The 24,393-nt window shown below is 49.2% G+C and overlaps 1 long non-coding RNA gene and 1 pseudogene across 1 annotated transcript; both read left to right on the forward strand.

Moving 5' to 3' along the window:
* The window catches only part of LOC147118548 (uncharacterized), a 129,172-nt pseudogene that overhangs the window by 28,518 nt on the left and 76,261 nt on the right, over positions 1-24,393 (forward strand).
* LOC147118549 (uncharacterized) lies at positions 3,638-22,402 on the forward strand. Its single transcript, XR_015077925.1, has 4 exons — positions 3,638-3,737; positions 4,372-5,275; positions 10,324-10,390; positions 20,083-22,402. It is a non-coding gene; the product is annotated as an uncharacterized LOC147118549 (long non-coding RNA).

Raw genomic sequence — 24,393 nt, forward strand, 5'->3', positions numbered from 1 at the left:
CGCCCCCCCCATCTCCTGAGGGCCCCGCCCCCCTACCCCCGATCTCCCGAGGCTCGCCCCCCCCCGATCTCCCGAGGTTCGCCCCCCCCCGATCTCCCGAGGGCTCCCCCCCCCCACAACCAAGCACCGAACTCCGGAGGGCCCCGATCTCCCGAGCACCGTCCCCCGCCCCTCCCGCTCTCCAAAGCCCCGCTCTCCCGAGCTGGCTTCAAGACCGCCGATTGCAGCTGTGAGAAACGGCCAGCAGGACCGGTTTGCCGGGCTAACCCCTTCCCGCTCACCAAGCCCCGCCCGAGCCCCGCCCCCCCGCCCGAGCGGGGAACAGAGAGGAGACGCCGCGCCCCCACCCTCCCGAGCTGGCTTCAAGCCCGCCGATTGCGGCTGTGAGAGACGGCCGGCGGGGCCCGGTTTGCCGGGGTAACCCTTCCCGCTTTCCAAGCCCTGCCCGAGATCCGCTCTCCCGAGAGCCCCCGTCCCCCCCCGCCCGAGCCGAGCGGGGAACAGAGAGAGACGCCGTGTGTCAGCTGCTCCTGCTGCGCGCGCACCCTGACCCTCATGACCCTCGTGGCTGATGCCGTTGCCCCCGGGTAACGTGACACGGGGGGGGTGGTGAGGAGCTTAGCAGAAGCCGTGGGGACAATTACCTAGCTCGGGCCTGGCTGGGCAAGAAAGGCCCAGGCTTTGAGGCCTAACAAAAACGGGGAAAGGTAGGAAAAAAGAATCTTCAGGTTAGAGAAAATATTTACAAATGAATGAAGTTTTTTTTTAAAACAATTTAATAAAAGCAATTTTATTTTGCTGGAAATGTATATTTGAAAAGAAAGACGCAGAAAGCAGGAAAAAGAATGGAAGCAAGATGGCGGCTACTCACCTCGGTTTCAGAACGATAAGGGCCCGCCCACACACGTACCGATTGGTCGACCGTCAGGTCACCAAAGCGTAGGACTGGTCAATCGTCCCGTCACTCGACCGTAGGAGGGGCCCGGCTGCACGCGCCAGGAAACCCGGCATACGATTGGTCGACCTCGAGGTCACTCTGTCGCTAATGAGCGGATAATGAGATGCTAATGAGCGGAATGATGAAGGTTTTTTCGGATACCGCAGGCGCAATTTTTTGTCCCGCCGAAAATGTAAATACGCTTACCATCGTTTTGGAACGGTGAGCTTTCTTTCGACGTAACGCACGCGTAGTTACGCTGTGTAACTTTCGAGCGCATAGCCGGACAGACCACACACCCGAGGACAGACAGAAGGACAGACAGAAGGACAGACAGAACGATCCGTTTATATATATAAATACTAGCTGAAGTGCCCGGCGGTGCCGAGGCTTTTTCGAGGGCATGTTATTGTTGGAAGAGAGAGAGAGAGAGCGACTGGGGGGAAGAGAGAGAGCGGACTGGGGGGAAGAGAGAGAGCGACTGGGGGGAAGAGAGAGAGCGACTGGGGGGGAAGAGGGGGGAAGGAGGGGAAGGGGAGGGGAAAGGGGAAGGGAAGGGGAGGGGGAAGGGGAGGAGGGGGTGAGGGGGGGAGGAGGGGGGGGAGTGGGAGGGGGAAGGGGAGGGGAGGGGGGGAGGAAGAGGGGGTGTGGGGGGGAGGGGAAGGGGTGGGTGAGGGAGGGGAAGGGGGGAGGAGGGGGGTGGGGAGTGGGGGGCAGGGGGGTGAACGGGATGGGGAAGGGGGGGTGGAAGGCGGGGTGGGGGGTGTGGGGGGGGAAGGGGGTGTGGGGGGGAAGTGGGTGTGGGAGGGAGGGGGTGGGGGCTGGGGGGGGAAGTGGGTGTGGGGGGGGAGGGGGTGGGGGCTGGGGGGTGTTGGGGGAGGGAAGGGGGGGTGGGGGGGGGTGGGGACGGGAGGGGTGTGGGGGCTGGGGGGTGTGGGGGGGGAGGGTGGGTGGGGGGAAGGGGGTGTGGGGGGGAGGGGGGGTGGGGGGGGAGGTGGGTGGGGGGTGTGGAGGGGGGAAGGGGGGTTGGGGGGGGAAGGGGGTGTGAGGGGGGGTGGGGGGGTGGAAAGGGAGGGGGGAGATAAACTTAAAGTACAGGAAACTTTGTGCTATCCGGCACCCACGGGACCGAGCTGATGCCTTGCCTAAAGTACTCTCTAGAGTTAATGTTGAGAGATACGGAGATTCTTATCTCTGTATTTAACAACAAACACTGTTGCTTAGCAACAGCTTCTAAACACTCAGGTGTGGCCCTGAAGCTCTGTAGCTAAAGCTGTTGCTAGCTTCAGACCTTGCACAGCTACACAGTCGATTGCCTGTCACAGACACAGATTTGGAGCACAGAAGCCCCACCCACTCTCTGTTCCTGTACTAAGATGGCCGTGCATGCACTCTGTTACACACTGAATCAAAATGGCGTCGCACTGAAACTTTTTGCCCTCCTTGACAAAGATGGCTGCCGTTAACCTGCGGCTGTGTGCAGAAGAAATTTCCTCAGCTGCAAACACAGGATCTTCAGATTTTTATTTGGGGCTTGCGACCTACCCCAGTTGCTTATGAAGCCTCCCCACCTACTGACCCCGGGAAAGGAGCTGAGGCAGCACACCCTCTGCCCGTGTTTGTCTCTGTCTAGGCCGGGAGCCTGGGTCTAGAGTTGCACTGCTGGCAGTTGGAGAAGCCTAGGCCCCGGGCCTGGAAAAACGGTGAAAGGTAGGAGAATTATAGAGGTTAGAGAAAAGATTTACAAATTAATTAACTTTTTTAAAAAACAATTTGTGTTTTAAAAGCAACTTTTTTTTTGCTGGAAATGTATATTTGAAAAGAAAGATGCAGAAAGCAGGAAAAAGAATGGAAGCAAGATGGCGGCTACTCACCTCGGTTCAGAACGATAAGGTCCGCCCACACACGCACCGATTGGTCGACCGTCAGGTCACCAAAGCGTAGGATTGGTCAATCGTCCCGTCACTCGACCGTAGGAGGGCCCGGCTGCACGCGCCAGGAACCTGGCGTACGATTGGTCGACCTCGAGGTCACTCTGTCGCTAATGAGCGGATAATGAGATGCTAATGAGCGGAATGTTGTAGGTTTCTCGGATACCGCGGGCGCGATTTTTGTCCGGCCGAAACGTAAATACGCTTACCATCGTTTTGGAACGGTGAGCTTTCTTTCGACGTAACGCACGCGTAGGTACGCTCTGTAAATTTCGAGCGCATAGCCGGACAGACGCACACCCGAGGACAGACAGAAGGACAGACAGACAGATCGATCCGTTTATTTATATATATAGATGTAAGATCTAGAAGATGAGTAAGGTGTGAAGTGAAGGGCCAGGCAGCAGAATGGATTGAAAGATAGTTACAAGATAGAAATCAGAGGGTTGGAGTTAAGGGAAGTTTGCAGCCATCTTTCCATCGTATTTGTGTGTGTCGCTGTACACTACATAGTTATTACTGTTTGTTTCCTATTTGTGGTACACTAGGGCTCTTGCCTAAACGGTTTTTGTTCCCGTCTGATGACAGTGGGACTACTTAGTGTTGCCCCTACCGGTACTCAAAAAAGGCCCACTCTCAATCGGATGAGAAAAAAATGAATGTTTATCCACCAATTGGGGGTTTCAATGGCAGTGCAGTAACCCAGAATCCTCCGCGCCCTATCAATGACGACAGGAGCCCAGTGCGCCGGCGCGGGTCCACACGTACATTGCGTATGCGCAGTCCGAGAGTCGGTGATGATTGAGCGGAACAAGCGGGTCAGAAGCCGGGAGGAGATTGTGGACGCAGGGGCTGGCTTGGACCCGCGGGTGGGTTTAAAAGCTTTATAAACACTTGGTGTAGGCCTGAGGCCGCGAATAAGAGCCCACAGGCCCCGTGTTTCCCCGGTTACAGGCCCGGTCAGTGACCGCCCGGGTAATCCGGGTCACTGGCCGCCATCTTGGACAGGGCGGGTCTCACGGCGCATGCGCGGTACTTTGTGCAGGCACAAAGAGTGGGCGGGGCTTCAGTGTCTCTGTCAGTTTGATTGGTCCACATGTTTCTCCCATATTAGTGGCCCCTCAAAGGGAGCCTTTGTTGGGCTGATTCTTGTTTGGTGACGCTGGGGCAACCCAGTCTCACCCTATTGGCCCATCCAAAAAGGCCCAGTGACCAGCAGAGAAAATCAGCAGCTCATTGATTTTATTCTCACTCTGCACACAGCGGGTGTAGAACTGAACCCAACCAGAGTAGAGAGAGGGGGAAAACTGGGAGTGGAGGAAAGAAATGTTGGAGATGGTGCGATGGGTTTGGATTTCAGCACAGGGAGGAGGGAGAGTGTGTGGGACGGGGATTTACAGCTTTGGGGGAGCAAGAGAGGAAAGAATGTTCCATAGAAACTAGAATTGTCTTCTGAATTTCTAGCCTGTACTTAGTGATGACTTTTGTAAACTCCTTTTACAGGGTATTAGAAGGGGAGGATTTACAGATGGGAACCTCAAACCAAACATCATGTCAAGATCTGACAGAGTCACTCGATTCATCAGGACCTGAATATCATCAGCCTTTGAATGTAGAAGGAGGAATGAGTGTCTGTTCTAAAAGATTTCAGTCATCAGTGTGACTTGGAAAGCAGCGAGACACACACACCCGAGTGAGAGTGTTCCAGTGCACTGACTGTGGAAAGAGCTTTAACCAGTTACACAGCCTGAAAAAACATTGCACTATTCACAGCGGGGAGAAACCATACATGTGTTCTGTGTGTGGACAAGGCTTCAACTGATTATCCAACCTGGAGAGACACAAGGACCCCTGCAGCACGGAGAAACCGTGTAAATGTGGGGACTGTGGGAAGGGGTTCAATTACCCTTTCTAGCTGAAAATTCATCGATGCAGTCACACTGGGGAGAGTCCGTTCATTTGCTCTCACTGCCTGAAGACTTTCAATGAATCATCCAACCTGTTGAAACACCAGCGGGTTCACACTGGGGAGGGGCCGTTCACTTGCCCAGTGTGTGGGAAGGGATTCACTCAGTCATCCAACCTGCAGACACACCGAGTTCACAAGTGACTGCAGGGGTTGGATTCTGCTGTTATTGCTGCTGTTAATGACATCTAGGACTGAACCATGTTCATTCTGACAGTTGGGGTTTGTTTCTGCTGATGTTAAACTCCCAGCCCAGTTACAGGGTTATTAATATTCTGGATATATGTCAAATAAATCATCTTTATTTGTCCACTCAGGAAGTGTATTTAACAGAAGCTGAACAAGGAAACACATCACGGCCCAATAATTCAGCTCTGTATTCACAAGAGAAAGACTGTTATCTAACTCCTCGAGCGGACAAGATCAAGAAAGACCCCAAATGTAAGAATTCCATTGCTCTATTCTAAATACCTTTCAAATCCTGACCGGTTCCTTCCTTATTCTAGAATTCCCCATCCCTGTGGGAGTCAATATTGGTCAAAAACTACAAATTGGAAATTTTTAACTGATTTTTCTCTTTCAGGTGTTTCAAGCTGACCAGGTCCTTCACTCAGAGAATCTCCAAGGAGACTCTTTGATTTAAACGCAGCTCTCCCCTCTTTTATATCCGGGATTAGAGTTTACGGGAATTTGAATACCTGACCACTCAAATTTAAAAGGGCCCGTCAGTGATATACAGACTGAACCAATGACACAGCTCTGGGTCAGTTTGAATTATTCCTCTCTCCGGCCTGTAACCGATGAAACTTGTAACACTGAGGCTGAAATTCCACTACCGTGCGCCGGGGGTGCAGGCAGTGCTGGGCACAGAGGGAGCAGCAAACCGGGTTCAGAGAGGGCTCGCTGGGTTTGCCCTTGCCCGGGTTTTCCGATGAGCTTGTCCTGGGGCCCAGTGGGCTTTCACTGCTCCGGGGTATTTCCGGGCATGTCCTCACTACCCCTGGAATTCCCACACATTGCCCCCTGGGTGTGAGGCCAGCACTCTGTGCCTTTAAACACTGGAATGAAGCCGAGTCCTGCAGGCACACAGTCACCAGGAGGAGTTTCTAACTGTCCGCACCGACCTTTGGGGGAGATTATCCCACTTTTGGGCCGGTTGTGATTTCTTCCCATTGTCTCGTTGCTTGTTCCCTTGGATTGGATCTTTATTTGTTCCCTTTGGTTTGGGTTCAGTTTCACTGCTGGACCCACCACTCAAAGCACTTTGCCTTTGAAGGTGGCACGACAAGATTATAAGGCTGTTATAAAAAGCATTCGGGATCCTGGGCTTTATAAACAGAGGCACAGAAAGCAAGGAAGCTAGGCTAAACATTAATGAATCACTGGTTAGGCCTCAGCTGGAGTATTGTGTCCAATTCTGGGCACCAGGCTTTCAAAAAGATATCCAGGCCTTGGAGAGGGTGCAGAGGAGATTTAGGGGAATGGTAACACTGCCAGGAGGGCTGGTAACAAAAGTGCACAGATTTCAGATAATGGATAAAAGAACTAGGGGGGAGATGAGAATGTTTTAATGCACAGAATGATTCTGATCTGGAAGGTGGTGGCAGCAGATTCAATAGTAACATTCAAAAGGGAACTGGAGAAATACTTGAAAAGGAGAAGTTTACCGGGCTGTGGGGAGAGAGCGGGGGAGGGGGACTAATTGGAGAGCTCGACCAAAGAGGCAGCACAGGCACGATGGGCCGAATGGCCGCCTTCTGTCCTCGATGATTCTATCAGTAAAATATTTTCTGATTATGTTTCACAGCCGGAATTCAGCCTCTGATTCTGCGGTGAATTCCAGGCCGCATTCGTCAAACAACCAAGCTTTGTTTTGTTATTGATTCTCACTGGCAAGGTCGTAATTTTTTGTCTGTCCCTCATTGTGAAACGTAATCAGAAGAAATACAGTCAATTACACAGGGTGCTGGGGGAGGAGTTACTGAGTGACAGGGTGAGGGAGCTGGATTAGCATCAGTAGAGATACATTCAGTAACACGGTGCTGAGGGCAGGAGTTACTGAGTGACAGTGTGAGGGAGCTGGATTAACATCAGTACAGATACAGTCAGTAACACGGGGTTCTGGGGGAGGGGTTACTGAGTGACAGCGTGAGGGAGCTGGATTAACATCAGCAGAGATACAATCAGTAACACGGCGCTGGGGGAGAGGGGTTACTGAGTGACAGTGTGAGGGAGCTGGATCAACATCAGTAGAGATACAGACAGTAACACAGGGTGCTGGGGGAGGGGTTACTGAGTGACTGTGAGGGAGCTGGATTAACATCAGTAGAGATACAGTCAGTAACACAGGGTGCTGGGGGAGGGGTTACTGAGTGACGGTGTGAGGGAGCTGGATTAACATCAGCAGAGATACAGTCAGTAACAAAGGGTGCTGGGGGAGGGGTTACTGAGTGACTGAAGGAGCTGGATTAACATCAGTAGAGATACAGTCAGTAACACAGGATGCTGGTGGAGGGGTTACTGAGTGACAGTGTGAGGGAGCTGGATTAACATTAGTAGAGATACAGTCAGTAACACAGGATGCTGGGGCGGGGTTACTGAGTGACAGTGTGAGGGAGCTGGATTAACATCAGTCGAGATACAGTCAGTAACACGGTGCTGGGGGAGGGGTTACTGAGTGACAGTGTGAGGGAGCTGGATTAACATCAGTAGAGATACAGTCAGTAACACGGTGCTGGGGGAGTGGTTACTGAGTGACTGTGAGGGAGCTGGATTAACATCAGCAGAGATAGAATCAGTAACACACGGCGCTGGGGGATGGGTTACTGAGTGACAGGGTGAGGGAGCTAGATTAATATCAGTAGAGATACAGTCAGTAACAGGGTGCTGGGGGGAGGGGTTACTGAGTGACAGTATGAGGGAGCTGGATTAACATCAGTAGACATACAGTCAGTAACACAGGGCGCTGGGGGAGAGGGGTTACTGAGTGACAGTGTGAGGGAGCTGGATTAACATCAGTAGAGATACAGACAGTAACACAGGGTGCTGGGGGAGGGGTTACTGAGTGACAGTGTGAGGGAGCTGGATTAACATCAGTAGAGATACAGGCAGTAACACAGGGCGCTGGGGGAGGGGATACTGAGTGACAGTTTGAGGGAGCTGGATTAACATCAGTAGAGATACAGTCATTAACACAGGGTGTTGGGGGGAGGAGTTGCTGAGTCACAGTGTGAGGGAGCTGGATTAACACTAGTAGAGATACAGTAAGTAACACTGGATGCTGGGGCGGGGTTACTGAGTGACAGGGTGAGGGAGCTGGATTAATATCAGTAGAGATACAGTCAGTAACACAGGGTCCTGGGGGAAGGGGTTACTGAGTGACAGTGTGAGGGAGCTGGATTAATATCAGTAGAGATACAGTCAGTAACACGGCGCTGGGGGGGCGTTACTGAGTGACAGTGTGAGGGAGCTGGATTAACATCAGTACAGATACAGACAGTAACACAGGGCGCTGGGGGAGAGGGGTTACTGAGTGACAGTGTGAGGGAGCTGGATTAACATCAGTAGAGATAAAGTCAATAACACAGGATGCTGGTGGAGGGGTTACTGAGTGACAGCGTGAGGGAGCTGGATTTACATCAGTAGAGATACAGTCAGTAACACGGCGCTGGGGGGGCGTTACTGAGTGACAGTGTGAGGGAGCTGGATTAACATCAGTAGAGATACAGTCAGTAACACGGTGCTGGGGGAGGGTTTACTGAGTGACAATGTGAAGGAGCTGGATTAACATCAGTAGAGATGCAGACAGCAACACAGGGTGCTGCGGGAGGGGTTACTGAGTGACAGTGTGAGGGAGCTGGATTAACATCAGTAGAGATACAGTCAGTAACACGGTGCGGGGGGAGGGGTTACTGAGTGACGGTGTGAGGGAGCTGGATTAACATCAGTAGAGATACAGTAAGTAACACAGGGCGCTGGGTGAGGGGTTACTGAGTGACGAAGTGAGGGAGCTGGATTAACATCAGTAGAGATACAGTCAGTAACACAGGGTGCTGGGGGAGGGGTTACTGAGTGACAGTGTGAGGGAGCTGGATTAACATCAGTAGAGATACAGCAAGTAACACAGGGCGCTGGGGGAGGGGTTACTGAGTGACGAAGTGAGGGAGCTGGATTAACATCAGTAGAGATACAGTCAGTAACACGGGGTGCTGGGGGAGGGGTTACTGAGTGACAGTGTCAGGGAGCTGGATTAACATCAGTAGAGATACAGTCAGTAACACAGGGTGCTGGGGGAGGGGTTACTGAGTTACGGTGTGAGGGAGCTGGATTAACATCAGTAGAGATACAGTCAGTAACACAGGGCGCTGGGAGAGGGGTTACTGAGTGACAGTGTGAGGGAGCTGGATTAACATCAGCAGAGATACAGTCAGTAACACGGCGCTGGGAGAGGGGTTACTGAGTGACAGTGTGAGGGAGTTGGATTAACATCAGTAGAGATACAGTCAGTAACACAGGGCGCTGGGAGAGGGGTTACTGAGTGACAGTGTGAGGGAGCTGGATTAACATCGGTAGAGATACAGTCAGTAACACAGGGTGCTGGGGGAGGGGTTACTGAGTGACAGTGTGAGGGAGCTGGATTAACATCAGTAGAGATACAGACAGTAACACGGTGCTGGGGGAGTGGTTACTGAGTGACAGGGTGAGGGAGCTGGAGTAACATCAGTAGAGATACAGACAGTAACACAGGGTGCTGGGGGAGGGGTTACTGAGTGATGGTGTGAGGGAGCTGGATTAACATCAGTAGAGATACAGTCAGTAACACAGGGTGCTGGGGGAGGGGTTACTGAGTGACAGTGTCAGGGAGCTGGATTAACAACAGTAGAGATACAGACAGTAACACAGGGTGCTGGGGGAGAGGTTACTGAGTGACGGTGTGAGGGAGCTGGATTAACATCAGTAGAGATACAATCAGTAACACAGGGTGCTGGGGGAGGGGTTACTGAGTGACGAAGTGAGGGAGCTGGATTAACATCAGTAGAGATACGGTCAGTAACACAGGGTGCTGGGGAGAGGGGTTACTGAGTGACAGTGTGAGGGAACTGGATTAACATCAGTAGAGATACAGACAGTAACACGGTGCGGGGGGAGGGGTTACTGAGTGACGAAGTGAGGGAGCTGGATTAACATCAGTAGAGATACAGTCAGTAACACGGGATGCTGGGGAGAGGGGTTACTGAGTGACAGTGTGAGGGAGCTGGATTAACATCAGTAGAGATACAGTCAGTAACACGGGATGCTGGGGAGAGGGGATACTGAGTGACAGGGTGAGGGAGCTGGATTAACATCAGTACAGATACAGTCTGTATTCCAAGTATAATCCAGCCTGAAATGCCTTAGCCTGGCCTGATGATCTGTCTCAGTATTTTTGGGAGTTGGTTTGTGTGATCAAATATATCACTGATTTTAACGAGACTCTTTCTGTGTCCCAGCTCCTGTAAATACTGGCTGTAAAGGGGCCGGACTCTCGGGAGGCTCCACACCGCTGGCTGCTCGTGTGTAAGTGATCTCCCATGAGATTAATGTGCTTTTTTCAATTGATTTATTCTTTATGGGACATGGGCATCGGCAACATTTATTCCCCATCCCTAGTTGCCCTTGAGAAGGGGGTGGTGAACCGCCTTCTTAAACCGCTGCAGTCCGTGTGGTGAGGGTATTCCCACAGAGCTGTTAGGGAGGGAGTTCCAGGATTATGACATAAGAACATAAGAAATAGGAGCAGGAGTAGGCCAATCGGCCCCTCGAACCTGCTCCGCCATTCAATAAGATCATGGCTGATCTGATCCTAACCGCCAATCCACTATCACAGAACCATCTCCTGAATCTAACAGAATTCGACACACGAAATAGGAGCAGGATCAGGCAACACGGCCCCTGGGCCCGCTCCACTACCCACAGGGCCATGACCGATCCGAACCTAGACTCATGTCCAAATTCCTGCCCGCTCCCCGTAACCCTTAATTCCCTTTACTTCTAGGAAACTCTATTTCTGTTTTAAATTTATGTAATGATGTAGCTTCTACTGCTTTTTGGGGCAGCATATTCCATGGACCTACCACCCTCTGAGTGAAGTAGTTCCTCCTCATCTCAGTTTTGAAAGAGCAGCCCCTTATTCTAAGACTATGCCCCCTAGTTCTAGTTTCACCCATCATCGGGAACATCCTCCCCGCATCCACCCGATCCAACCCCTTCACAATCTTATATGTTTCAATAAGATCGCCCCTCATTCTTCTGAACTCCAATGAGTAGAGTCCCAATCTACTCAACCTCTCCTCATATGTCCATCCCCTCATCCCCGAGATTAACCGAGTGAACCTTCTTTGTACTGACTTGAGAGCAAGTATGTCTTTTCTTAAGTATGGACACCAAAACTGTATGCAGTATTCCAGGTGCGGTCTCACCAATACCTTGTACAACTGAAGCAATACCTCCCTATTTTTATATTCTATCCCCCTAGCAATGAAAGCCAACATTCCATTGGCCTTCTTAATCACTTGCTGCACCTGCATACTAACCTTTTGAGTTTCGTGCACCAGGACCCCCAGATCCCTTTGTACCTCAGTACTTTCCAGTTTCTTGACATTAAGATAATAACTTGCCCTACGATTTTCCTGCCAAAGTGCATAACCTCACACTTTCCAGTATTGTATTCCATCCGCCAAATCTCTGCCCACTTACTTAGCCTGTCTATGTCCCCTTACAGGTTTTTTATGTCCTCCTCACTCACTACTTTCCCTCCCATCTTAGTATCATCTGCAAACTTTGCTATGTTACATTCGGTCCCCTCCTCCAAATCGTTAATATAGATTGTAAAGAGTTGGGGACCCAGCACTGACCCCTGCGGAACACCACTAGTTACTGATTGCCAGTCTGAGAATGAACCATTTATCCCAACTCTCTGCCTTCTGTTAGATAGCCAATCCTCTATCCATGCCAGAATATTACCCCCAATCCCGTGATTTTTTATCTTAAGCAATAATCTTTTGTGTGGCACCTTGTCAAATGCCTTTTGGAAGTCTAAATACACTATGTCCACTGGTTCCCCTTTATCCACCCTATATGTTACTTCCTCAAAGAACTCCAGCAAATTTGTCAAACATGACTTCCCCTTCATAAAACCATGCTGACTTTGTCCTATTAAATTATGATTATCCAAATGTCCTGTTACTGTCTCCTTAATAATGGACTCCAAAATTTTACCTACCACAGATGTTAGGCTAACCGGTCTATAGTTTCCAGCCTTCTGTCTACTGCCCTTTTTAAATAAGGGTGTTACATTAGCAGTTTTCCAGTCTGCCGGGACCTTTGCTGAGTCCAGGGAGTTTTGGAAAATTATTACCAATGCATCCACAATCCCTACCGCCACTTCCCTCAAGACCCTAGGATGTAACCAGGTGATTTATCCGCCTTGAGTCCCATTATTTTACCGAGTACCACTTCCTTAGTGATTTTGATCGTGTTTAGCTCCTCCCCCCTATAGCCCCCTGTTTGTCCAGTGTTGGGATATTCTTAGTGTCCTCTACTGTAAAGACTGATACAAAATATTCATTCAGTGTTTTTGCCATCTCCATATTTCCCACCATTAATTTCCCGGTCTCATCCTCTAAGGGACCAACATTTACTTTAGCCACCCTTTTTCTTTTTATATAACTGTAGAAACTTTTGCTATCTGTTTTTATATTTTTTGCTAATTTACTTTCACAATCTATCTTCCCTTTCTTAATGAATCTTTTTGTTATTTTTTGCTGTCTTTTAAAGTTTTCCCAATCCTCTATCCTCCCACTAGATTTAGCTGCCTTATATGCCCTTGTTTTTAGTCGAATACTATCCTTAATTTCTTTACTTAGCCACGGATGGCTGTCTTTTCTTTTACACCCTTTTCTTCTCAGTGGAATATATATTTTTTGGAAGTTGTAAAATAACTCCTTAAATGTACACCACTGATCATGTATCGTCTTACCCTTTAATCTATTTTTCCAATCCACTCTACTCAATTCCGCTCTCATACCTTCATAGTCTCCTTTATTCAAGCTTAGCACGCTTGTTTGAGATCCAACCTTCTCACCCTCTAATTGAATATGGAATTCAACCATGTTATGGTCACTCATTCCAAGGGGATCCTTTACTAGGACATTTTTAATTAATCCTGTCTCGTTACACAGGACCAGATCTAAGGTTGCTTGCCCCCTGGTCGGTTCAGTTACATACTGCTCAAGAAACCCATCCCTAATACACTCAATGAACTCATCCTCAAGGCAGCCCTGCCCAATTTGATTTGTCCAATTAATATGATAGTTAATATCCCCCATAATTATAGATGTTCCCTTATTACAAGCCTCAACTATTTCCTGATTGATACTCCGTCCAACAGAGTTGCAACTGTTCGGAGGCCTATAGACTACGCCCACTAGTGTTTTTTTCCCCTTATTATTCCTTATCTCCACCCAAACTGTTTCATTATCCTGATCTTTTGACCCAATATCATTTCTCTGTATTACAGTGATTCCTTCCTTTATTAACATAGCCACCCCACCTCCCCTTCCTTCCTGCCTGTCCTTCCTGATCGTTAAATAACCTGGTATGTTTAATTCCCAGGCATTGTCACCCTGCAGCCATGTTTCTGTAATGGCCACAAGATCATACCCATACGTAGTTATTTGTGCCATTAACTCATCTATTTTGTTACGAATGCTACGTGCATTCAGATAGAGAACTTTCAAATATGTTTTGTGACACTTAGTTCCTGCTTTTGCCCTTTTTATTACTTTACCTTTTACTCTGTACCTTCTGCCCCTTCCTGACACACTCTGGTTTTTAATTTCCCCACTGCTACCTAAGTCTATGACCTTCTCTGATGTCATTTTTATTATTTGCTCTCCAGGAACCTCCCCCCCACTAGTTAGTTTAAAGCCCTCTCTACAGCCCTAGTTATATGATCCGCCAGGACTCTAGTCCCAGCACTGGCCAAGTGAAGTCCCAACGGAACAGCTCCCTCCTGCCCCAGTACTGGTGCCAGTGTCCCAGGAAGCAAAACCCATTTCTCCCACACCAGTCTTTGAGCCACGCATTTAACTCTCTAATTTTATTTGTCCTAGCCAAATTCCTACCCAGCGACGATGAAGGATCGGCGATATATTTCCAAGTCAGGGTGTTGTGTGACTTGGAGGGGAGCTTGGAGGTGGTGGTGTTCCCCTGCACCTGCTGCCCTCGTCCCTCTAGGTGGTGGAGGTCGTGGGTTTTGGAGGTCATAGAATCGTAGAAAGTTACAGCACGGAAGGAGGCCACTTCGGCCCATCCTGTCCGCGCCGGCCAACAAAGAGCTATCCAGCCTAACCCCACTTCCCAGCACTTGGTCCGTAGCCCTGCAGGTTACAGCATCCCAAGTGCACATCCAAGTACTTTTAAACGTGGTTAGGGTTCCTGCCTCTACCACCCTTTCAGGCAGTGAGTTCCAGACCCCCACAACCCTCTGGGTGAAGACATTTCCCCTCAAATCCCCTCTAAACCTTCCACCAATTACTTTAAATCTGTGCCCCCTGGCTTTTGATCCCTCTGCTAAGGGAAATCGGTCCTTTCTTTCCACTTTATCTAGGCCCCTCATAATTCTATACACCTGAATAAATCTCCCCTCAGCCTCCTCTGTTCCAAGGAAAACAAACCCAGCCTATCCAGTCTTTCCTCATAGCTAAGATTCTCTACTCCCGGCAACATCCTTGTAAATCTCCTCTGTACCCTCTCTAGTGCAATCACATCTTTCCTGTAATGTGGTGACCAGAACTGCACGCAATACTCTAGCTGAGGCCTAACTTTGGTTTGGTTTGGTTTCAGTTTCACTGCTGGACCCACCACTCAAAGCACTTTGTCTGATCTGCCCCAGGAATGAGCAGACACCTCCCTGACCTCCCACACTGCACCATCTCCCCATCTCTTTCCCTCTTGGTTGTGTTCCACACTCTGGGCCTTGGGCCTTCCCCGGGGATTCTCAGTATGAACAGGTGGGATGTGTTTGGAGACAGGGTGTCCCGGCTCTCCACCTTTAAAGGGACAAGGAGACGACCAGCTGGGCTGAATGGCCCTGCTTTATGACATCACTGCAGCACCTAGCAACCAGCCTCCCTGAGCCCTGCTCATTATGGGCTGGCAGTGTTTGATGGGACAGTGTAGAGGGAGCTTTACTCTGTATCTAACCCGTGCTGTATCTGCCCTGGGAGTGTTTGATGAAGCAGTGTAGAGGGAGCTTTACTCTGTATCTAACTCCTGCTGTACCTGACCTGGGACTGTTTGATGGGACAGTGTAGAGGGAGCTTTACTCAGTATCTAACCTGTGCTGTACCTGCCCTGGGAGTGTTTGATGAAGCAGGGCAGAGGGAGCTTTACTCTGTATCTAACCCGTGCTGTACTTGCCCTGGGAGTGTTTGATGGGATAGTGTAGAGGGAGCTTTACTCTGTATCTAACCCGTGCTGTACCTGCCCTGGGAGTGTTTGATGGGACAGTGTAGAGGGAGCTTTACTCTGTATCTAACCCGTGCTGTACCTGCCCTGGGAGTGTTTGATGGGACAGTGTAGAGGGAGCTTTACTCTGTATCTAACCCGTGCTGTATCTGCCCTGGGAGTGTTTGATGGGACAGTGTAGAGGGAGCTTTACTCTGTATCTAACCCATGCTGTACCTGCCCTGGGAGTGTTTGATGCGACAGTGCAGAGGGAGCTTTACTCTGTATCTAACCCGTGCTGTATCTGCCCTGGGAGTGTTTGATGGGACAGTGTAGAGGGAGCTTTACTCTGTATCTCAACCGTGCTGTTCCTGCCCTGGGAGTGTTTGATGGGGCAGTGTAGAGGGAGCTTTACTCTGTATCTAACCCGTGCTGTACCTGCCCTGTGAGTATTTGATGGGACAGTGTAGAGGGAGCTTTACTCTGTATCTAACCCGGGCTGTATCTGCCCTGGGAGTGTTTGATGGGACAGTGTAGAGGGAGCTTTACTCTGTATCTAACCCGTGCTGTACCTGCCCTGGGAGTGTTTGATGGGACAGTGTAGAGGGAGCTTTACTCTGTATCTAACCCGTGCTGTATCTGCCCTGGGAGTGTTTGATGGGACAGTGTAGAGGGAGCTTTACTCTGTATCTAACCCATGCTGTACCTGCCCTGGGAGTGTTTGATGGGACAGTGCAGAGGGAGCTTTACTCTGTATCTAACCCGTGCTGTATCTGCCCTGGGAGTGTTTGATGGGACAGTGTAGAGGGAGCTTTACTCTGTATCTAACCCGTGCTGTATCTGCCCTGGGAGTGTTTGATGGGACAGTGTAGAGGGAGCTTTACTCTGTATCTAACCCGTGCTGTATCTGCCCTGGGAGTGTTTGATGGGACAGTGTAGAGGGAGATTTACTCTGCATCTAACCCATGCTGTACCTGCCCTGGGAGTGTTTGATGAAGCAGTGTAGAGGGAGCTTTACTCTGTATCTAACCCCTGCTGTACCTGACCTGGGACTGCTTGATGGGACAGTGTAGAGGAAGCTTTACTCTGTATCTAACCCGTGCTGTACTTGCCCTGGGAGTGTTTGATGGGATAGTGTAGAGGGAGCTTTACTCTGTATCTAACCCGTGCTGTACTTGCCCTGGGAGTGTTTGATGGGACAGTGTAGAGGGAGCTTTACTCTGTATCTAACCCGTGCTGTACCTGCCCTGGGAGTGTTTGATGGGACAGTGTAGAGGGAGCTTTACTCTGTATCTAACCCGGGCTGTATCTGCCCTGGGAGTGTTTGATGGGACAGTGTAGAGGGAGCTTTACTCTGTATCTAACCCGTGCTGTACCTGCCCTGGGAGTGTTTGATGGGACAGTGTAGAGGGAGCTTTACTCTGTATCTAACCCGTGCTGTATCTGCCCTGGGAGTGTTTGATGGGACAGTGTAGAGGGAGCTTTACTCTGTATCTAACCCGTGCTGTACCTGCCCTGGGAGTGTTTGATGGGACAGTGTAGAGGGAGCTTTACTCTGTATCTAACCCGTGCTGTATCTGCCCTGGGAGTGTTTGATGGGACAGTGTAGAGGGAGCTTTACTCTGTATCTAACCCGTGCTGTATCTGCCCTGGGAGTGTTTGATGGGACAGTGTAGAGGAAGCTTTACTCTGTATCTAACCCGTGCTGTCCTTGCCCTGGGAGTGTTTGATGGGATAGTGTAGAGGGAGCTTTACTCTGTATCTAACCCGTGCTGTACCTGCCCTGGGAGTGTTTGATGGGACAGTGTAGAATCATAGAATCATAGAAAGTTACACCACGGAAGGAGGCCATTTCAGCCCATCGTGTCCGCGCCGGCCACCAAAGAGCTATCCAGCCTAATCCCACTTCCCAGCTCTTGGTCCGTAGCCCTGCAGGTTAGAGCATCCCAAGTGCACATCCAAGTACTTTTTAAACGTGGTTAGGGTTCCTGCCTCTCCCACCCTTTCAGGCAATGAGTTCCAGACCCCCACAACCCTCTGGGTGAAGACATTTCCCCTCAAATCCCCTCAAACCTTCCACCAATTACTTTAAATCTGTGCCCCCTGGTTTTTGACCCCTCTGCTAAGGGAAATAGGTCCTTTCTATCCACTTTATCTATTCCCCTCATAATTTTATACACCTGAATAAGGTCTCCCCTCAGCCTCCTCTGTTCCAAGGAAAACAGACCCAGCCTATCCAGTCTTTCCGCATAGCTAAGATTCTCTACACCCAGCAACATCCGTGTAAATCTCCTCTTTACCCTCTCTAGTGCAATCACATCTTTCCTGTAATGTGGTGACCAGAACTGCACGCAGTACTCTAGCTGAGGCCTAACTAGTATTTTATACAGTTGAAGCATAACCCCCCTGCTCTTGTATTCTATGCCACGGCTAATAAAGGCAAACATTCCGTATGCCTTCTTAACCACCTTATCTACCTGGCCTGATACCTTCAGGGATCTGTGGACAGGCACTCCAAGGTCCCTTTGTTCCTCTACACTACTCAGTGTCCTACCATTTAATGTGTATTCCCTTTCCTTGTTAGCCCTCCCCAAATGCATTACCTCATACTTCTCCGGATTGAATTCCATTTGCCACTGTTCTGCCCACCTGACCAATTTATTGATATCTTCCTGCAGTCTGCAGCTTCCTTCTTCAATATCAGCCACACAGTCGATTTTAGTATCATCTGCAAACTTCTTAATCATACCTGCTATATTCAAGTCTAGATCATTGATATATACCATAAAAGGCAAGGGACCTAGCACTGAGCCCTGTGTTGTCGAAGAAGCCTTGGCGAGTTGCTGCAGTGCATCTTGTAGATGGTACACACTGCAGCCACGGTACGCCGGTGGTGGAGGGAGTTAATGTTTAAGGTGGTGGATGGGGTGCCAATCAAGCGGGCTGCTTTGTCCTGGATGGCGTTGAGCTTCTTGAGTGTTGCTGGAGCTGCACTCATCCAGGCAAGTGGAGATTATTCCATCACACTCCTTACTTGTGCCTTGTAGATGGTGGAAAGGCTTTGGGGAGTCAGGAGGTGAGACACTCACTGCAGAATACCCAGCCTCTGACCTGCTCTTGTAGCCACAGTATTTATGTGGCTGGTCCAGTTAAGTTTCTGGTCAATGGTGACCACCCAGCTTGTTGATGATAAGGGATTCAACAATGGTAATGCCATTGAATGTCAAGGGCCAGTGGTTACTTTATCTTGTTGGAGATGGTCATTGCCTGGCACTTGTGTGGCACAAATGTTACTTGCCACTTATCAGACTAAGCCTGAATGTCGTTCAGATCTCTCTGCATGCAGGCACGGACTGGTTCATTATCTGAGGAGTTGTGAATGGCGCTGAACACTGTGCAGTCATCAGCGAACATCCCCACTTCTGAACTTATGTTGGGGGGGAAGGTCATTGATGAAGTAGCTGAAGATGGTTGGGCCTAGGACACTGCCCTGAGGAACTCCAGCAGCGATGTCCTGGGGCTCAGATGATTGGCCTCCAACCACCACAACCATCTTCCTTTGTGCTCGGTGTGACTCCAGCCAGTGGAGAGTTTCCCCCCCGATTCCCATTGACTTCAACTGTACTCGGATTCCTTGGTGCCACACTTGGTCAAAAGCTGCCTTGGTGTCAAAGGGCAGTCACTCACCTGGGTTTTAAAGGAAGTCGGTGAGCACATTGCAGATGCCTTAACTATAATCTTCCAAAGTTCTCCCGATTCAGGAACTGTTCCTTTAGATTGGAAAATTACACATGTCTCTCCACTATTTAAGAATGGCGAGAGAGGAAAACCAGGGAATTAGAGACCAGTTATCCTAACATCTGTTGTTGGGAAATTACTAGAGTCTATAATTAAGGATAAGGTGACTGAACACCTCGGAAATTTTCAGTTGATCAGAGAGAGCCAGCATGGATTTGTGAAAGGTAGGTCATGCCTGACAAATCTGATTGATTTTTTTGAGGAGGTGACTAAAGTAGTGGACGGGGGAATGTCAGATGAAGGGTCCCAGACCTGAAACGTTAACTCTGTTTCTCTCTCCATGGATGCTGCCTGGCCTGCTGAGTATTTCCAGCATTTTCTGTTGTTATTTCGTACTGGAACTTTCCGCACTCCTTTACAAAGATGGCGGCAGTTAACCTGGGCCTGCTCGCGGAAGAAATCCCCGCACATGCAAACACGGGATCTTCAGGTTATTCTTCAGGGTTTGCGGACTATCCCAGTTGTTTATGAAGCCTCCCCACCCACCGAGCGGTTCATTGCTCCCCTGCGCAGCCGATTCTTACCCGGTGCGGAAGCGCGCTCCCGGCTTCTGTTCCTCTCCGTCTGTCCGTCTCCAGTACCGCACTGCACATGCTTAATATACCCTCCCCCTACCGCGCCTGTGCACTGGGCTCCTGTGCCTGGGTGCGGCACATTCCCCACCGCAGGGAATGCTGGGTAAAATCCCAGCTCATTGAAAGACCAAATTAGTGACTAGAACATGATTTACTGTGATTGCATTGAGGACTGAACCATGTTCATTCTAGCAGTTATGGTTTGTTTCTTCTGATCTTAATAACCCCTGTACCTGCGCTGGAGATTAATATTCTGTATAAATAGTGAATGAATTAGCTTTGTTTCAAACACACAGTGTGTCAAATATTTGATGTCTCCATGATAAGAGAAGACTAATTGATGTTCTGTTACCTAATGTTTAATTTTTGGGCCTTTTCTTACTCTAGATTATTTCCGTTCTCATTACCTGTGGGCACCACAGGCGTGTGTGCTGTGAGGAGGATGCCAAGAAACTCCAGTATGATTTGGACAGGTTGGATGATTGGGCAGAAGCATGGCAGATGCAATATAACGTGGATAAATGCGAGGTTATCCACTTTGGTGTCAAAAACAGGAAGGCAGATTATTATCTGAATGGCAATAAATTGGGAGAAGGGGAAGTGCAACGAAACCTGGGCATCCTTGTGCACCAGTCGCTGAAAGTAAGCATGCAGGTGCAGCAGGCGGTTAAGAAGGCAAATGGTATATTGGCCTTCGTAGCGAGAGGGTTTGAGTACAGGAACAAGGATGTCTTGCTGCAGTTGTACAGGGCCTTGGTGAGACCGCACCTTGAGTATTGTGCGCAGTTTTGGTCGCCTTATCTGAGGAAGGATGTTCTTGCCATGGAAGGAGTGCAGCGAAGATTCACCAGGCTGATACCTGGGATGGCAGGAATGACGTATGAGGAGAGATTGGGTCGATTGGGCTTGTACTCGCTGGAGTTTAGAAGAATGAGAGGGGATCTCATCGAAACTTATAAAATTCTAACAGGACTAGACAGACTAGATGCTGCAAGGATGTTCCCGATGGTCAGGGAGTCCAGAACCAGGGGTCACAGTCTAAGGATAAGGGGTAAGCCATTTAGGACAGAGATGAGGAGGAATTTCTTCACCCAGAGAGTGGTGAACCTGTGGAACTCTCTACCACAGAAGGCAGTAGAGGCCAATTCATTAAATATATTCAAGAAGGAGTTGGATATATTTCTTAAGGCTAAAGGGATCAAGGGGTATGGGGAGAAAGCAGGGACCGGGTACTGAACTTGGATGATCAGCCATGATCGCATTAAATGGCGGAGCAGGCTCGAGGGGCCGAATGGCCTACTCCTGCTCCTATCTTCTATGTTTCATCTAATTCACCTTCTACCACATCAAACTCCAAGCTTGTTCTGTTAGAGTACATGACTTGTGGGCGTCACAGACTGAACTGTAGTGTCTCACTGTACACTCATCTGCACACCACAGGGACTGGAGTGCATTATCACCACAGGTAATGAAATGTTAATTTAATTATTAAGTTTCCTTTAATGTTTTAAGTTACATTACAGTTTATTTGTTAGCACAAAAGAGTACACTCAGCTGCAATTCCTTTGAACCATAGCTTTATAGAACTATCTTGCTTAAGATTTGAAATGTGTTATCATCTGTATCTGTATCAGTATTACCCTTTGTGGATTTGATTTAGTAAAACTCCTCCACATGTACTGCACGTGATAGATAACCTTTGAAATCTTTGTAATATTAATTTCTGAGTTTGATGGTCTTGTTGATTTAATCTCTTGTTACTAACATACCTTGTACTATTTCTTTAATCGGGATAATTGTTTCAAATACTTGCATTATCAGGTCTTTCTGCTCCATTAAACCCTGTCAATGATCCTTTGTTAGGGCTGGGGTTAGGGTGTAGGCTTAGGGGTTAGTGGTTGGGGCTAGTGGTTATTGGTTAGGATTGGGGTTAGTGTTTGGGCCCAGTGGTTATTAGTTAGGATTGGGGTTAGTGGTTGCGGCTAGTGATTATTGGTTAGGATTGGGGTTAGTGGTTGGGGCCAGTGGTTATTGGTTAGAATTGGGGTTAGTGGTTATTGGTTAGGATTGGGGTTAGTGGTTGGTGTAGTGTCTGTGTGTTGATAAAGACACTGAAGACAGGAGTTGGTTCATAGGTGTTTACTAAGCAAAGTCTGGGGGGGGTTCTAACGGATATACACAATATACAGGCTTATATAGCCCGAGTGGCAATTACCGGCATTACAGCACACCTGGGGCTCTTAAAGGCACATACACTACAATTCCTCCCCTTTTAGCTAACCAGTACATCATATTTTAAGTAATTATTAATTACATGTTATAAGAAAAATAATATACACATTGCTGTAGTTAATTAATTATAAGTCAGTCTCTCAGGAGGCTTCCTGACTCGGTCCGGATAACGCCTCGGGGGTGTAGTAGTTTCTGGTGGTGTAGTAGGTTCTTTTGGCAAGGCTGATTCGGCTTGAATGCCAGTGTCAGGTTCATCGGGTTCCAGTATCACCGGATCGGAGGTAGATATGGGTATCTCTACTTCATCGTTAGACGTATAGAGTTGTGGTGTAGGTTGTCCCTTTTCGGATGACTTTATGATTTGGTCAGCATGGCGCCGTATTATGCTTTCTCCGATGTCCACGGTATACATCAGTGGTCCTAGTCGTGTGCAGATAGTTCCAGGCTGCCATTTCTCGGTACGGTAGTCCCGGGCCAAAACTTGTTGACCTATCTGGAAGGTTCTAGTTGGCCTTTCATTAATGCCTTGAAACTGCCGGTTCTCCACGTCCCTTCTGATGTTGGGCTTGACCAAATCCAGCCGGCATCTTAGGTTTCTATTGAAGAACATCATGGCGGGAGTTTGGTTGGTAACCATATGTGTTGCATTCCTGTATGCGAATAAGAAGTTATCCACCTTGTGCTGAAGTTTTATGTCTTCATTACCCATGGCCTTTATGGCCTTCTTGAAGGTCTGGACAAACCTTTCAGCCAATCCATTGGTGGCGGGATGGCATGGGGCGGACGTGTAGTGCTTAACCCCATTGTTTTTTTAAGAACTTTTTGAATTCTTCGGACACAAATTGCGGTCCATTATCAGAACATATCTGTTCCGGCAGCCCATTCCTGGCAAATATGGTCCTTAATACTGTGATGGTTTTTTCCGTGGTGGTGGAGGACATCTTTATTACCTCCGGCCACTTGGAGTGTGCATCAACCGCGATTAAGAACATTGAGTCCATAAATGGACCAGCAAATTCGATGTGCACCCTTTGCCAGGGAGATGAGGGCCACTCCCATGGATGTAGAGGGGCTTGTGGTGGAGCGTTTTGGACCTTCTGGCATCCTAGGCAGCTCTTGGTCATTTCTTCAATGTCTCCATCGATACCTGGCCACCATACAAACGCCCTAGCTAGGTTCTTCATTTTCACTCCACCCAGATGCCCCTCGTGAAGCTCCTTTAGCACTTTATCCTGGAGTTTGGGTGGAATCACCACTCTGGATCCACACACCAAGGTTCCTAGTTTCTCTTGAAACACTTCTTTGGCGTTGGCCAAGATGTCTTTTAATCGTTCAGGTATGATGTCATCATTGTTTTTTTTCTTACTGGTCACCGTCAGTGCCTGAATGGAGTGCCAGTCTAAACGTATCTTTCTGATCCATTCACGTCCCAACAACGGTGGACCACCATCTTGTAGAATGTATAAATACAACTTTTGTATTTCTTTGCCGTTGTATACAACAGGCACCCTTATTTTTCCTTTGGGGTATACTTTCTGCCCCGTATATGTTTTTAAGATAATGGATGTGTCTTTTAGAGGTACAGGTAGACTATCCTTTATCCGAAAACCTCGGGACCAGCCATGTTTCGGTTTTCGGAAAATTTTGGATTTCGGAAGGTGGGTCGGCGGGGGGCGGGGGTCGGCGGGGGTCGGGGTCGGCGGGGGTCCGCGGGGGGGTCGGGGTCCGCGGGGGCGTCGGCGGTGGTCCGCGGGGGGGTCTGCAGTCGTGGCTTGTCCGTCGCTGCTAGCCTGGAATGCAATGAAGTTCCGCATTTCCACCAACAGGTCGTCGTGCTCGGTCGGAACAGGGGCCGGCACCGCCGTGGGCTCAGAGCTCTCGTTGCTTTCGAGCCTTTGGAAGAGAGTCAGGTGGTTCGGCGGGGGGTCGTGCGCACGACTTACGCTGACCCTCTGCTCTGCGTAAGTCGGCGGGGGTCAGGGTCCGCGGGGGGGTCGGCGGGGGTCGGGGTCGGCGGGGGGTCGTGCGCACGACTTACGCTGACCCTCTGCTCAGCGTAAGTCGTGCGCCACTCTGGTCATGTCGTGCGCACGACTTACGCTGACCGAAAAAACCTTCGGTTTTTAGAGGGTTTCAGTTTTCGGAAGTTCGGATAAAGGGTAGTCTACCTGTATATGCAAAAATAGCCTCTCGTAATCCCGTCGATTTATTACGGTTAGAGCTGATCCTGTATCTAGCTCCATTTTAACTGGGGACCCTGCTATCGTGAGGGTAACCCAAATGGTTTGGTAATCATCTTTGGCAAGTACATTATGTAATTTGAGACAGCTTAGTCTCTTGTTTTCGGAGTCGCTATCGCTCTTCTGGTCTTCGGAGCTACTGTCAGTCATCATTTGTACCTTCCTGTACTTTCCTTTATTGATTTTTTTTTTCTGTCTGTGGATTTATTTTGTCCAGATCGGCATA

Source organism: Somniosus microcephalus, chromosome 4 (genome assembly GCF_052327205.1).
Source record: "Somniosus microcephalus isolate GS21.2 chromosome 4, FLI_Smic_1.0, whole genome shotgun sequence".
In the NCBI taxonomy this organism is placed as follows: Eukaryota; Metazoa; Chordata; class Chondrichthyes; order Squaliformes; family Somniosidae; genus Somniosus; species Somniosus microcephalus.